At 38.7% G+C, this 14,104-nt stretch overlaps 1 long non-coding RNA gene across 1 annotated transcript; it reads left to right on the plus strand.

Annotated features, from left to right (window-relative positions):
* The first annotated feature begins 4,072 nt into the window (after positions 1-4,072).
* LOC115877230 lies at positions 4,073-5,540 on the plus strand. The gene is made up of 2 exons (XR_004049307.1): positions 4,073-4,134; positions 5,484-5,540. It is a non-coding gene; the product is annotated as an uncharacterized LOC115877230 (long non-coding RNA).
* The last annotated feature ends 8,564 nt before the right edge of the window (positions 5,541-14,104 follow it).

Below are 14,104 nucleotides of genomic sequence, written 5' to 3' on the forward strand. Positions count from 1 at the left end.
ATTCAAAGGGCGAGTTACATGGTATTTTCTTCTAGAGAGTATCTGTATATATATATATATATATATATATATATATATATATATATATATATATATATATATATATATATATATATATATATATATATATATATATATATATATATATATTATATATATATATATATATGAAATCACAACAAGTCCAAATGACATACTTTTTTAATTAAATACATATCTTCTTTAATATTCCTTAATATTCAAAGGGCGAGTTACATGGTATTTTCTTCTAGAGAGTATCTGTATATATATATATATATATATATATATATATATATATATATATATATATATATATACTTACCAGAATCTGTGATAGAACAATGCCAAAGAAGAAAAAGAGCAAAAGAGGGGGGCAACCGGTATATTGGTGGAATGAGGAGATTTCGAATCTTAGAAGTCAGTGCTTAAGGAAGAGAAGATCATATACAAGACAAGCGCACAAAAGTCTACCATTATTAAGCGAACTCTGGGAAGAATATAAAAAATCTAAAAAAGATCTTGACAGAGATATTTTGGGGAATGGTTACAAAATAGCAATGAGATGGATAAATGGCTTTCAACCAAGACCAAATTTGGATATGGATTGTATGGAAGAAGTAGTAGCTTACCTCTTCCCTATACACCCAAAAGTCCGTGATAACTTCTGTGATAACAACATCTGTGATATAAATCAAATCGTAACCTGTGATAATAGTGATAATAATAAAACGATCTGTGATAGAATACTAAGCTTTAATAAGGACGAACTATTGGCGGCTTGTAATAAACTTAAAAATGGCAAAACACCAAGTCCAAGCAATATACCCGCCTGAGATACTAAAAGAAGCAGTTTTATACCTACCAGAATATTCATTAAAAGTATATAATAGACTAGTAATGGCACAAATCTTCCCAGAGGAATGGAAACAATCAAAGCTGATCTTACTTCAAAAGGGCGAAAGTAGAATTCGAAGTCCAGCAGCCTACCGTCCGATTAGTCTTCTCGATACACAGGGTAAACTATATGAGCACTCGATACTAAATAAACTGAATGAAGAACTAGCCAGAACAGGAGGGCTCTCAAACTATCAGTTTGGTTTTAGAAAAGGCAGACAAACGGTTGGGGCAATTGCTGAATTGCTAAAAAAGGCTTTAAAAGCAGCGGACTACGGACCGAACAACCGAAAGCTATGTGCTGTGATAACTCTAGATGTAAGAAACGCATTTAATAGCGCATCCTGGCAAATTATTCTGGATAGATTAAAAAAGAGAGGCATCGAGACGAGATTAATGCGACTTATCGCATCATATCTATCAGACAGGAAGTTGATACTAGAAGCAGATAACCAGGTTAAAATTGTGGAGATTAATAGTGGGGTACCACAGGGCTCGGTACTGGGTCTCACCCTGTGGAATATTTTATACGACGACCTTCTTGAAACAAAAATGGCTGAGGGTACCAAACTAATTGGATTTGCGGACGACCTGGCAATGGTGGTAGTTGCAAAAACTGAAGAGGCACTGATGAACACTGCCAACACTAGTTTGATTAGAGTCTTAATTGGATGAAAAAAAAATAAACTTCAATTAGCCGCATACAAGACGGAGGCAATTTTGTTCACAACCAAAAGGAAAATTTCAGAAATACACTTTAACCTTGAAGACGTAGAAATTAAACTCAGCAAAACCAATAGATACTTAGGAGTATGGCTTGATACCAAAATGAAATTTGGCGAGCACATTGATAAAACGGTAACCAAAGCAAGCAAAACATTAGCTGTACGCGTCTACTTCCAAATGCTACTTCCTACTGTCGCGTAATGCTATGTCTACTTCCTACTGTCGCGTCTACTTCCAAATGCCGCTGGACCAAGAGCTTCTAAGAGAAGGGTTCTAGTGGGGGTCATTCACTCTCAACTTCTATATGCTGCACCTATATGGTACAAAGCAATGGAAAATAATAAATATAGGCAGAAAATAAACAGTGTACAGCGTACAGCGGCTATAAGAGTCAGCAGTGCCTACAGAACCATTTCTGCAGAGGCTGTTCGCGTTATAACGGGTATACCCCCAATGCATCTCTTGATTCAAGAACGAGTTGAAACCTACCAAGGAACTTTGAAAACTGAAGCTCGAAATAGACTATGGATAAAATGGCAAGAAGAATGGGTCAACGGCAAGTATGGAAGGTGGACGTATAGTTTAATTCCTAATATTAGAGAATGGATAGTGAGGCCACATGGTGAAGTAGATTATTATACCACCCAGGCCCTGTCGGGCCATGGGTGTTTCAAAAGTTATCTATTTAATCGAACGAAATCACCAACAAACCACTGTGTATACTGTAACGAGTTAGATGATGCTCAACATACCTTGTTCGAATGTCCAAGATGGTCGGTGCTAAGACATCAGTACTATATAGCTATGAACATTCCTTTTACAGCAGAAACTATGATGAATAGCCTGAAAGGAGGAGAAAAAAACTGGACTCTGGCCTATACAGTGATAAGAGGAATCATAAAAACTAAAGGGAAGAAGCACGTAGAAATACGTAAGACAGTCCTCACGTCGAAGAAATGCGAAAGCAGTACCGGCGTGATGTGTCGTAGAGAAGGGGAGATGGTTTTAGTCAGTAGGAATCTGACACTCCGTCTTATGCAAGATTTCCTCCTCCTCTATAAAAAAAATATATATATATATATACGTATTATATATATATATATATATATATATATATATATATATATATATATATATATATATATATATATGCAGAAAGTAGTCTGACTGACTAGTGAGAAAGAAAATCTAGGATTTAGTGGGGTTGCAGTCGGAAGGGTTTGACAAAAGAATTAATACACTTTGTTAATTGTCAAGCTTTCAGAATTTATTTATTCCTTCCTCAGGACATTAACGTGGTACAGAAAAGACCTTCATAAAAACTACATTAAACATGGTTATATATATATATATATATATATATATATATATATATATATATATATATATATATATATATATATATCAACCAAACCAAACCGCAACGGTGCATTGAGGAACCTGCCGCATTCGCCAGAAAGTAAAGAAAATTATAGAATTCTTTAGAAAAATCTAGAAACAACCGCCAGGGGGTATATAAGGCCCGCGCTTTGACAGTTGAAAAAAGTTTAAAGTTTGAAGTCTAAAGTCTGAAGATAGTCTGAAGTCTGAAGTTTGAAAATACCGCGAAATACCGTTAGAGTAACAGTAGTTGCATAAGTTGTGTTGTAAATAGTATAAGTTGTGTGTACAGAGTGAAACAAAACTCGTACATAAAATTCGTTAAGTATTTTATCGTGAGTTTAAATAGTGGACCCACGGAATCCGTAACAATTGGTGTCGGAAGTGCGATTCAAGAGGATTTTTAGAAGAAATTAAGTGGATTGGAAGATTTTTAGACCGAATTGGAGTATTTTTATGGTTGGTATAAGGGAGCAAGCGAAGAAAATGGAGGAAGTAAACAAATTATTGGGCGATTTTATGGAGAATATGAGAAGAGAAAAGGCAGAAGAACAAGAGAGGTTGCGAAAAGAGAAAGAAGAGGAACAAGACCATCTACAGAAAATACTTATGGAAAATCAAGAGAAAATGTTGGGTAATTTGGAAATTCGTTTCGAGGAGCGACATCGTAGAGAAAAACAAGAAGAACAGGCTTGAGAAAATTTTCGAAGATTTGAAAATTCAACGACAAAAAGACAAACAAGAAGAACAAGACCGGCTTGAGAAAATTTTAGAAGATTTAAAAATTCAGCGACAACAAGACAAACAAGAAGAGCAGGACCGTATTCAACGGAGTATCGAAAATTCGGAACGAAGACAAGTGTAAGAGTCTTGTTTTCCGTTAAAAAATTGTTTATATTAAATTGTGTTATTTTAAGAAATAATATTTTATTTGAATCTCTAATTGACTTTTCTTGACCGCATGTATACAATGTCGTTTCCTAGACGATGCGGTTTGCATTGTTGATGATTATTTTGACTGACGTCGCCATTTATCAAAAAATATTAAATGCAGATTATAATTGTGTGGAAAATATTTCTGGGACTGAATAGAAGGAATGAAGTATTATACAGGTGAATGTATTTTGTTCACTCACGGGCATTACTGGGATTTGTGTGAGAGTAGTTTAGTATTATTTAGTTAACAGTTATTGAGCTTCAGTAGTAGATAGAGAAGGGTATTTTAGTATTACTTTTGTGTGTGTGTGTGTGTTTTATAGTAGACAAGTATTTATCAAAGGGCATTTTAATATAGTTTAGTTAAAAGATAGATGTTTATCAAAGAGTGTTTTAGCGTTATTTATTATAGATACGTAATGGACAGCTATTTATCAAAGAGTATTTTAGTAATATTTATTGGGTGTGATTTATAATACCTGGCAAATTATCAAATGGTATTTAGTATTATTATTTTGGAGTGTTTTATATTTTTACGTATGACTCAAATTGTTTAACAACAATAATAAGCTTAGCTGCGGAACAACAATATTATGCTATGTCGCTTTGTGGCCATCCCTTTTGAGCGTGGGAAAGACGCCTTGTCGCTTAGCTGCGGAACAACAATAATAAGCTATGTCGCTTTGTGGCCATCCCTTTTGAGCGTGGGAAAGACGCCTTGTCGCTTAGCTGCGGAACAACAATAATAAGCTATGTCGCTTGTGGCCATCCCTTTTGAGCGTGGGAAAAGACGCCTTGTCGGTTAGCTGCGGAACAACAATAATAAGCTATGTCGCTTTGTGGCCATCCCTTTTGAGCGTGGGAAAGACGCCTTGTCGCTTAGCTGCGGAACAACAATATTATGCTATGTCGCTTTGTGGCCATCCCTTTTGAGCGTGGGAAAGACGCCTTGTCGCTTAGCTGCTGGAACAACAATAATAAGCTATGTCGCTTTGTGGCCATCCCTTTTGAGCGTGGGAAAGACGCCTTGTCGCTTAGCTGCGGAACAACAATAATAAGCTATGTCGCTTTGTGGCCATCCCTTTTGATTGTGGGAAAGACGCCTTGTCGCTTAGCTGCGGAACAACAATAATAAGCTATGTCGTTTTGTGGCCATCCCTTTTGAGCGTGGGAAAGACGCCTTGTCGCTTAGCTGCGGAACAACAATAATAAGCTATGTCGCTTTGTGGCCATCCCTTTTGTGCGTGGGAAAGACGCCTTGTCGCTTAGCTGCGGAACAACAATATTATGCTATGTCACTTTGTGGCCATCCCTTTTGAGCGTGGGAAAGACGCCTTGTCGCTTAGCTGCGGAACAACAATAATAAGCTATGTCGCTTTGTGGCCATCCCTTTTGTGCGTGGGACAGACGCCTTGACGCTTAGCTACGAAACAATATTAAAATATTTAACTATTTTATATACTCGATTATGGTGATGTGATCATGTGCGTTTTCCAGTGATGCTCAAGTATATTTTATTTTTATAGATTGCAAATTGCGTGATCATAGAGTGAGAGCATTACACAAGTGTCCCGGCATCTAAGGTGAGTTTAGCTTCTTTTGTTTATGTTGTTTGAATATTAAATTGATATTAACACCATTCATATATTATGCTATATAAACAAAAAAAAAATTATATTTTTCTTACTCGCTCTTACACAAGAGACCCACTTCCAAGAAGTCGTAGAAGATCTGGAGGAGCGCCTTCAGCAGAAAATGGAAAAATTAGAGATGGACCTACAGAAGACCAAGGTACAAGTAAGGACACCTGGCGTTTCTGGAACCGCGAACCTCAAGGCACCGACCTACGATGGACAAACGACCTGGACAATGTACCACCGCCAGTTTGAAGCAGCGGCTGCTGCCAATGGATGGACTGACCAGGAGAAAGCAGCGGCACTTGTCATCGCGCTGCGTGGCTCTGCCCTGGAACTCCTGCAAACTATTCCTGCAGCCCAACAGCAGGAATATCAAACTTTGGTCGCTGCACTGGACAGAAGATATGGCGACCAACATCGACGCCAACTTTACCAGGCCCAGATCAAGACACGCCTGCAGAGGTCCGGAGAGAGTCTGCAGGAATTCGAAGCAGACTTACGTCGGCTGGTACACCTAGCGTATCCTGAAGCACCGGAAGGATTTATGGAGGAACTCGCTGCTCAGTGCTTTATCAGCGGACTGAGGGACAACGAATTACAGAGGGCGCTGCAAATATCCCGATTTTCTACCAGCAGCGAAGCACTCGTCAGGGCGCTGGAAATCGAAGCTGCTTTTAGCGCCATCCCTAGACCGAAGATAAGATGGTAGCGGTCGAGGAACAGCCCGAAAACACTCACAGAGGTTTGGAGGAGATGTGTAAGAAAGTCGACAAACTATGTGAGCTACTAATAAACAAGGGAGTCAGCAACACCCAGACAGAAAACCAGAGAAGATTCCAGGACATAAGGTGCTTTAGAGGTGGCAGGAATGGCCACATTAAACGGTATTGCCGCGTTCAAATGCGATCCCGTTCACCATCCAGAGAACGTAGGCACCAGGAAAACTAAAATCAGTCAATACTAAGGGGCGAGTATTGACTGGGGAGAACAGAGCCCCAAGGATTTTTTCCATTAGAAATCTAGGAAGAACCGCTGACAGTTTGGTGATCGACGGGAAAGTCAATGGAAAGGGAATCCGAATGACAGTGGACACTGGCGCTATGGTTTCGTTGGTGCGGGCTAACTCAGTGCAAGGATTGAAGCTGGTGCCTCTGAGAAGAAGAGTGTGTTTACGTACAGTTACGGGGGAAATGGCCGTTGTACGGAGAGGCTATCGTCGAACTGAAGTTAGGAAATTTGAAGTTCCAGCATAGCGTTTTAGTGGCAGATATTGAAGATGACTTCATCTTGGGCATGGATGTGATTCGTCAACATGGATTTTCGTTCGATCACCAGAGAAATATCTTAAATATTGGAAATGAAGAGTTCATGTTATCTCCAGACGAGGAACCAGGCAGAATGGATGTAAGATCAGCGGAAACTGTGGTGATACCTGGTAATACCGAGAAGATCGTATTCGGTAAAGTGGAGAAAATCGCTGGGTGCTGTGTTGGACTGGTAAAAAGTGGCGACAAGAAACAAGATAGGTACTTAGTAGGAAAGTCATTGGTGAACACCGACAAGAATATACCGATCAGAATTGCGAATGTTTTCCCGAATTGTGTCAAGATTCAAAAAGGTGACAAGATAGCCATCTGCGAACCTGTAAGAAGTGTCACCCGATGTGATGAAGTGTCGTCAGCTGTTACACAAATGGCATCCAAAGAAACACTAAAACATCTAGAACAGCCATGGGATCACCTAACATATGAGGAGAAACAGAAGGCTAAGCAGTTCCTGCGAAAGCATGGCGGTATTTTTGAGAAAAATAACAGTGGAAGAACGGATTTTGTGAAGCCCGGATTAATACTGGTCATGCTCAGCCGATTCGACAACGTCCTAGAAGGGTGCCCCTTTCCAAACAACAAGAAATGGAGACAATGGTAGATAAGATGTTAGAAGATGGAGTAATGAAGAATCATCAAGTCCATGGTCATCTCCTGTTGTTTTGGTGACGACGAAAGATGGTAGTACACGATTCTGCGTGGACTATCGGAAGCTCAATGACGTCACTAAGAAGGACAGCTACCCACTGCCACGTATAGACGACACGTTAACCACACTGGCAGGTTCGTGCTGGTTCTCCACTCTCGACTTAAAGAGTGGATACTGGCAAGTTGGTCTGGACGAGGAAGACAAAGAAAAGACGGCTTTTTCTACAAGAAACGAACTATACCAATTCAAGGTCATGCCGTTTGGATTATGCAATGCTCCAGCCACTTTCGAACGTCTCATGGAGGTGGTGTTAAGAGGATTAACTTGGAAAATGTGCTTGGTTTACCTCGACGATGTATTGGTTATGGGAAGAACCTTTGAGGAGCATTTGCGAAATTTAGAAGAAGTCTTCGGCCGCATACGGAATGCTCACCTGTACTTGAACCCGAAGAAGTGTAGTTTATTCCAGCGACAAGTGGAATTCTTGGGTCATGTAGTCTCAGCAGACGGAATTTACACCGACCAGAAGAAAATCGCTGCAATCAAGGATTGGCCTAAACCTCGCGACAAACATGAACTTAGAAGTTTTCTGGGTTTATGCACATATTACAGAAGATTTGTCAAGGGATTTGCCAACATAGCTGCACCTTTACATAAACTTACAGGTGATGAAGTCGGCTACGAATGGAACACCGATTGTGATGTAGCCTTTGAAAGACTTAAAGCGGCTTTATGTTCAAGTCCTATTTTAGCCTACCCACAACAACAAGGGAGGTATATCCTGGATACCGACGCCAGCAACATCGGCATCGGTGCAGTGCTATCACAAGTGCAAGATGGCGAAGAACGAGTGATAGAATATTACAGTCGAGTTCTATCTAAACCAGAAAGGAATTACTGCGTTACCCGGAAGGAGCTGCTAGCAATTGTGAAGGCAGTTGATCATTTTCATAAATACCTGTATGGCCAAGAATTTTTAATTAGGACAGATCATGCGGCTCTCAAATGGCTTATGGAGATGAAACAACCTGAAGGTCAAATAGCACGATGGCTCGAGAAGCTCCAGCAGTATCACTTTACCATCCAACATCGTGCTGGAAAGATGCATGGTAACGCAGACGGTTTATCCAGAAGACCCTGTCAAATCGATTGTAAGCACTGCAGTAAAACGGAACAACGTGAAATTACTGTCATGATAAGGAGTTTTAAGCTTGGAACCGATGAACAGTGGACGACGACACAATTGAGGAACGACCAAATGGAAGATCCAGACATCGGAGCAATACTACGGCTCAAGGAAGGTAACGGCGAGAGACCACCGTGGCAGGATATTGCAAACAGAGGGCTCGTTTTCAAAGCTCTCTGGGCTCAGTGGAATTCACTGGTTATTGAGAATGGATTGTTAAAGCGCACGTGGGAAAGTGCGGATGGCAGGACAGTACAACTCAGTTACTGGTACCAAGGAAGAAAGTTACCCAGGTATTGGAAGAAATTCACGGTGGTAAAACTGGAGCCCATCTTGGGGTAAACAAGACCTTGAGCAAGCTGAGAGATCGCTTTTACTGGGTGGATTATTGCGAAGATGTCAAGAAATGGTGTCGACAATGTAAAATTTGTGCAGCCAGCCAAGGACCAAGCACTCGATCTAGGGGAAAAATGAAACAATATAACGTTGGACTGCCATTCGAAAGAATCGCTGTTGACATTGCAGGCCCATTCCCTGAAACGCACAAGGGCAACAAGTACGTTTTAGTGGCGATGGATTATTTCAGTAAATGGCCAGAAGTTTTTGCCATTCCAAACCAAGAAGCATCGACTGTAGCTGAAGTATTAGTCATAATGTCTTCAGTAGATTTGGAATTCCTTTAGAGCTTCACACTGACCAAGGAAGGAACTTCGAGTCAAGACTGTTCCAGAAGATGTGTGATCTGCTTGGTATTCACAAGACTAGGACAACAGCTTTACATCCGCAGTCTGATGGGATGGTCGAGAGATTCAATAAGACCATTGAAGAACATCTCTCGAAAATGGTGGATGAACATCAAAGAGATTGGGATCAGCATATACCACTATTCCTAATGGCATATAGAAGTGCAGTTCACAACACCACCGGACTTTCACCATCGAAGATTTTATTTGGTCGAGAATTACGGTTGCCTTGTGACTTGGTGTTCGGATCACCAGACGACAGCACCACGAACGTAGAGGACTACGCGGATGAACTGAAGGAAAGGTTATTGGGAATTCATAAGGCCGTGAGAAGTAAGATTACGCTAGCCAGTGACCGGATGAAAGCTCGTTACGACCTCAGAGCTAATTCTACGGGATTTCAACAGGACGATAGGGTATGGTTGTATAACCCACAGCGCAAGAAAGGAAGGTCCCCAAAGTTAACTCCAGCATGGGAAGGTCCTTATACAGTCATCAAGAGGATAAATGATGTTGTGTACCGGATTCAACGCAGCCCTAGAAGTAAGATGAAAGTAGTTCATCTGGATCGATTGAAGAGATACCAGATAGGAAACCTTGATCGGGACGATCAAATTTGAGAAGGGGGCATTGTCAAGGTGTATTACTGGTTGCATAACCGCAACGGTGCATTCGCCAGAAAGTAAATAAGGCCCGCGCTTTGACAGTTGGAAAAAGTTTAAAGTTTGAAGTCTAAAGTCTGAAGATAGTCTGAAATCTGAAGTTTGAAAATACCGCGAAATACCGTTAGAGTAACAGTAGTTGCATAAGTTGTGTTGTAAATAGTATAAGTTGTGTGTACAGAGTGAAACAAATAAATTCGTTAAGTATTTTATCGTGACATCTAATATCATGCAAAATATTCCTGACAAGCCGGAAGCCCCCTACATATAACATGCCAAACCTATAAACGACAAACTGCCTGACAAAAATACGCCTGATTCTTTCATAAAACATAATAAATTATAGGTTTAATGTTTCAGAAAAGTTAAGCATTAGCCATCACTGACCTACATCATCTTGTTAAAAGTTAACGCTGAAGCCATATTTTGCTGTCTAACTGTTGAATTCCTGTTTTATATTACACTTGTACGTTTTTGTTTATATTATGTTAAGGTCTGAAAATGCATTTTAGAGATGGTAATTAATATCACACAGTATAACATCCCAACAAACAAACTAATAGACTGATCAAGAAGGCAGCCAGTTTAAATATTATTGGACCGCCCGGCGCCCCCATCTGGCTTATTGCCTATCGTAGCGATGCCAGATAAAATCAAAGATATCACATGGATGATATCCACGAAGTTAGGATGATCTCTAACTTCAAAAAGTGTGAGGATAAAAAAAATAGTTGCAAGTGAGCCAAATAAATTTTGCAGTACCCCAATAAAGATATAACAATATTTTTGGTAATACCCAGAAGCAGTCGTCGAACTATAACTGTAATTCTAACTGGACTTATGGTAACGCCAAACTATGGGACACCTTTACAAAATGAAGCGACATGTCACGCTACGTGGGATGTAAATGAAGTATGTGATGACGTCCAGCCTCTGCAACATACGAAAAACGCACCGAAGTCATAATGTCACCTTCTTTTGTAAATTAGGTAGGTCTGGTAGCTTCAACAATGTACATCACCCGGAGGATGATATACAAATAGGTCCAAAGGGGGTTTATTACTGCAGGTTTTTGGTTTGCCCTCCCTCCGCGAATCGGATAAAGTCAGGCTATCAATCTAATTACTTTTTATTATTAAATTGTGTGTGACTTTTATATTATAATAATCAGTCTACAAATCAAATTTTAAGACTATTGTTTGCCACACGGAAAAGCAAAACTAAAGTAAAAGGAACTGATTGAATCAAAATTAGCCATAATTAATTATATGGATATAACTGGAGAATACAATTCAATTCAGTTTGTTCGCATAGAATGCTAATTTCCAAAATGAACTCCCACTGCTATCTCAATAATTACATACATATTCTACACCCTATTACGACGTGAAAAAAAGTAAACATAGGTTATAAGTCTAACGATAAATTGACCGCAGACTTTGTAACAGATTATCATTGTGCATGTGTCACCAATAGGTACTTTTTCTAGCTATGTCGTAGGTAAGAAATCAGATTACCGATAATCGACGTACAGACGGCATACTTTGATTGAATGGAAAAGACACTTTCATTAGAATATATTTACATAAACCAGGCAATAGAATCTGCTAGTGTTTCCGAAACTGTAAAATAAATTGTTCTGATGTATCACGTAGAATTGTGTAATTTTTTGTTACACACACCAACCTATTTGATTTATTAAAACAGATTTATTATTCGTCCTACCTATTATATATTTTTCATCAAAGCATAATATTTTAATTCTAAAACCGAAAATACGAAATCCTTTTTATATAGAAACTACTTATTATTAAAGAACCACATAGATATTTATAGGATATAGCATTTACAAGCCTTGAGAGTAGCAAGGTTCAGCTTTTCAATACAAGAATTGCAATTGCAATACAAGAATGCAATTGCGAAACAAGAACGGTAATGTGGCTAGCACAACGCTTCAACTGCCTCTTATTATATCTTAGGATTGCAAGACCCAAAAAACTTATTGAAGACAGAGCCGACCTAGGCACTCACACTACTTTTACTAAAAATAGTCCGCTGATGAAAACCTTACCGCTCGATCGAACTAACGACCTTAAGATTAGTGGACGAGAGCTGTGCCTCTATGCCATCGGGCACCCCGCAAATGGTATTTTAATATAAAATAATGAAATTATATTAAACCGTTTACCAATCAGCTTCCAGAATAAGAAAATTGTAAAAACAGCATATGCCAGGCGTGGAATCTTCCAGGCCTATGTTGACTTCCCCTTCAAGTTCCACCACTTTAAAAATTGCAGAGGGCAATCGCTTCAACTATTCTTTGCCCAACTATCACGAACTTATCACAGCGACTTTCTAAAGGCATTCCCATTTGTTACCATCCCAGTATCGCAGGTTGCACTGACGTATTGATGCAATATTATACAAAATAGTTTATTTTTACTCAAATATCTCCTTAAATCTTACACATTAAAATGTGTAAGTCCTCGGTAGGAATTTACAGAATTGTCCAAGAACTGTGAATTGAAATTAGAGTAAGAAAATATACATTTATTACACAAAAAATAGTTGTACCATATCACCGTTATGTATATTAGACACACTATATATCCATAAGGCAATATTCAAGGATTAATTTTCTCAATGCTATATAAAAATAAACTGGCTTTACAACTGAAGAATTTAAGTTTATATTATCACTAATTAAAATAAATTAAATGTACAATATCTATTAATTATTGAAGGTTAAGAGGAAGAAACCAACAATGTTCATTTATGAGTCTTTAAGTTATAATAGTAATAAGTAATAATAGCCAACTTATTCTGTTGCGAATAACCAAGTCCTAAAACATGCTAAATTGTAATTGAATACCGTATGATCGAAAAAAAAACGTCGTCCAGTTAGCTTGGAGATAACGATCGATGACATACCCATATAATTTTACATAAAAAAATATCAGCGATTCTCATTTCATAACAGTCTAAGAGCTGGCAACGTTTTCGAGAAAGTATTTTAAGAAAGCTCGTTCTTTGATATATCTTTTACTATGCTCTCTGGAACGACATGCGGCCCATCTGGCTGCCGATACCCGTTGCGTTCACTACTGCGCAGCGGAAGAAAATCCTATATTTTTTTTTATTTAGTCCGTTAAATTATAGTATTGAATATAAATCGAACAAGTCTCCATAGCGCAGCGCGTAGAGTTTCCGACTACGAACCGAAGATTCAGAGTTCGAGACCGAATCAGGGCAAAAACTTTTTTTATTTTACTTTCATTTATATTCTGATAGTATAGTATTGAATATTTGTTTTTCTTAATCACCAGAATTATTTAAAACTTTACTATCAGAATATAAACGAAAATAAATAAAAGTTTTTGCCCTGACCCGGTCTCGAACTCTAACTCCTCGCTTGATAGGCGGAACCTCTACGCGCAGAGCTATGGAGACTCAGTCGGTTTATATTCAATACTAGAATTTAAAAGACTAATAAAAATATAGGATCTTCTTTCAATGCGCAGTAGGGAACGGAACATTTACCGGCAGCCAGACGGGCCGCATGCTGTTCCAGAGAGCATAGTAAACGATATATTAAAGAGCCAGCTTTCTTAAAATACTTGTTTTCTAACGCCGTTTTTTTTTTTTTCGATCATATTGTATAACAAACGATGTCCAAATAATAACTCATACTATAATAAATTTCTTGTAACATTAACATGATTATACAACTCTATGTATATTTTTTCCTATATATAAGCATGTGATTAATAAGTGATAATCATTTAAGTGATTATCGCTTGGTGGCCATATTGTAATTGTCATTTTTTGAAATGTTAATTCCGACGAATACAACTCGATGTTTCGGGATTACCTAATACCGGCAACACTCCTCCTTCGGAGAGGTAGTGTTGCCGGGTTACGCATTTCGTGTCAAGTAAAAGTATT

Source organism: Sitophilus oryzae, unplaced genomic scaffold, assembly GCF_002938485.1.
Source record: "Sitophilus oryzae breed Bouriz unplaced genomic scaffold, Soryzae_2.0 scaffold_1442_pilon_pilon, whole genome shotgun sequence".
Classification (NCBI taxonomy): Eukaryota; Metazoa; Arthropoda; class Insecta; order Coleoptera; family Curculionidae; genus Sitophilus; species Sitophilus oryzae.